The following is a 2,662-nucleotide window of genomic DNA, read 5'->3' as shown; positions in this document are numbered from 1 at the left end:
TCGATGGCAAACAACAACAACAACAGGTTTTGTATAAGAATTTTCTTTCTTTTATCCAGTTTATTCAAAGTTGTAGGACATGATCTTTGGTCCATCTCTCTTCTTGCACGTTTATGTTGGTTGGGTACTATTTAAGACGCACATGGGGTCAGCATGAGTCAGAATCTACTCTAACTGGTTTTTAAGCAGGTCAAGTGCACCAGGCAACACCTCAATTCTATTTAATTTCTCCCGTGGCAAGTGGGGAAAAAAGTCACTAGAAACTGCACTTGACGATTTCCATTGAGAGAAATCCAAGTGACTCCAGTGTGTTATTTTTATAGCTCATATGTATCTTAAAGAGGCATGTTTTCCCACTGTGAGAGCAGCTGCAGCTTGTTTATTGGAAAGCTCTAGAAGGCTTGGTGACAAGCATTAGGGGAGAATTTCTCTGTCCCAAACAGCAGAGTCACTACATTTAAAATCGGCCTGGCCTGGCATCCTGTGGGGGCAGGGCGAGTGCTCTGACAATGTTGACAGTTTCCTAAAGGACACTCCAGTCAGGTCACCGTTCAAAGTGTGTTGGCACAGAAGCTGGATGACCCTCGAAACTGTCACCCTGAGACAATCTTACCTTAAATCAAAGCTATCCTCTCAAGTCTTCTAAAACCCAACAATAGTCTAGCTTAACCAGTAAAGAAGGTCTGTCTTGAGCTCTGTGCTCTTTTTAAGAGCTATCTCTGTGGGATCAAATGGACAACAACAACTCCGAAGGTCAGATAGGGGGGCAGGGACTCTATGTCAATGGGGGAGGAACAACCCAGAAAGGATGAGAGTGGTTCCACAGCTCGAAGAATGTCATCAATGTCACTGGATCATACAAGTAGCAATGGCTGAATTGGTGTATGTTCTGCTGTGCGTTTTCACAAGAAAAAATAAATAATTTTTAAAAAAAGAATAATAATTTTATAATAATATATAAAATAATAGTATCATTCATGTTCTGATGATAAAGACTAAAAGGAAGATGAATCTCAATGTTGTGACTGTGTTCACTGATACTCACTTCAGGGTCAGCAACTTGATCAGTGTTCTTTTGCCCAGATGTTCCTTAGGACATTCTAGTACCGGACATATTTCCACAGCATCCTCCTATTAGTAATCACATTGCAAATTGATCATGAGTGGATTCCTTGCCAGGGTAGATGTCCAGTTGGAGAAGAAAAGGCTATCCCCACTGCCCAAGTCAACTTGTGTTTGCTTCTTTCCAATAGCAGGACAGCACTCTGACTCTCACAAGGCAATTTATTCTCCAACCCCCAACCATTCGAGTCAGCATTTAAAGGAATTTTTTTTCTCCTTTCAGAAACCCAAGCTGGGAAGACAAAGGGACTGAGGGAGGAAGGAAGGAAATGGGAACATGGCTAAGACTTAGGAATATCCACCAGCTGGCACTGCAAAATTTCACACCTGTTGTTCATTATCATTTTATTTATTTATTTTGCCTACTCCAGGGAGCTCTGGTAGCTTAGTTAGTGCCTAAGGCACTTGACTGCTAACCAGGAGGCTGGTGGTTCAAATCCACCAGCCACTCCTCAGAAGGAAGGTTGGGCAATCTACTTCTGTAGTGATACTGCCTTGGAAACCCAAGGAGGGGTTGCTATGAGTTGGGTCCGACTTGAGGGCACATAACAACAACAACAACTCCAAGCACTTATGCAGAGTATCTCTCCTGCCAAAAGGCATGACTGTTGCTGTTGTTGTTATGTGCCGTTGAGTCGGACCATAAGTTTCAGACCTGAGATTGGAATCAGGATAGTTCACTTCCAGGTAGAAACCAATGCTGTAACAGTCTCTTTCTCCCTTCACTGTTTTCTCAAACAGATGATAAGAGATTTGGAGTTGGATTTACAGATTCTATACAGATACACCAGCTAGAATCGCTGAAATTCTAAGTATAAAAGCCTCATAATGACAAATTAAAAGATACGCCCGAGTATTTTACCACACAGGGGCTAAAGACTTAAAGAACTACATCAAGTCCTTATTGTGACTTTTCCATCACCTGTCTGTCTGGTTTGTACTGTGGTAGTTTGCATGTGGCTGTGATGCTGGGAAATAGGGCCTTGGTATTTCAAATACCAACAGGGGCACCCAGGGTGGACAGGTTTTAGTAGAGCTTCTAGACTAAGACAGATTAAGAAGAAAGGCCTGGTAATCTACTTCTGCAAATTAGCCGATGAAGGCCCTATGAATCACAAGCAAATTTTTGTTATGTTGTACATAGGGTTGCCATTAATCAGAGATGGCAGTAACAACAACTGTAACTTGTAACATTTAAATCTGAACTACCACTGTGTCTTAATTATATTCATCTATGCAAAGAAGGGACCATTCCCTGGAGAAGGATCTCATGCTTAGTAAAGTGGAGGGTCAGTGAAAAAGGAGAAGACAACAAGTTGTACTGACACAGTGGCTGCAACAATGGGCTCAGGTACAGTAAGTATTGTGAGGCTGGTGTAGGACCAGGCAGTGTTTCATTCTGTTGTACATGGTCACTATGAGTTGGAGCCGATTCAAGGGCACCTAACAATAACAACATGCAAAGATAAGGTCCCTTGGGGCAAAAATGGTTCTACATTCACCTGCTAACTGAATGGTTGGCAGTTGGAACCCACCCTGT

Source organism: Orycteropus afer, unplaced genomic scaffold (genome assembly GCF_000298275.1).
Source record: "Orycteropus afer afer isolate SDZICR_OR568_19922 unplaced genomic scaffold, OryAfe1.0 scaffold00569, whole genome shotgun sequence".
Classification (NCBI taxonomy): Eukaryota; Metazoa; Chordata; class Mammalia; order Tubulidentata; family Orycteropodidae; genus Orycteropus; species Orycteropus afer.
Note: the sequence above shows the minus strand (reverse complement) of the source record.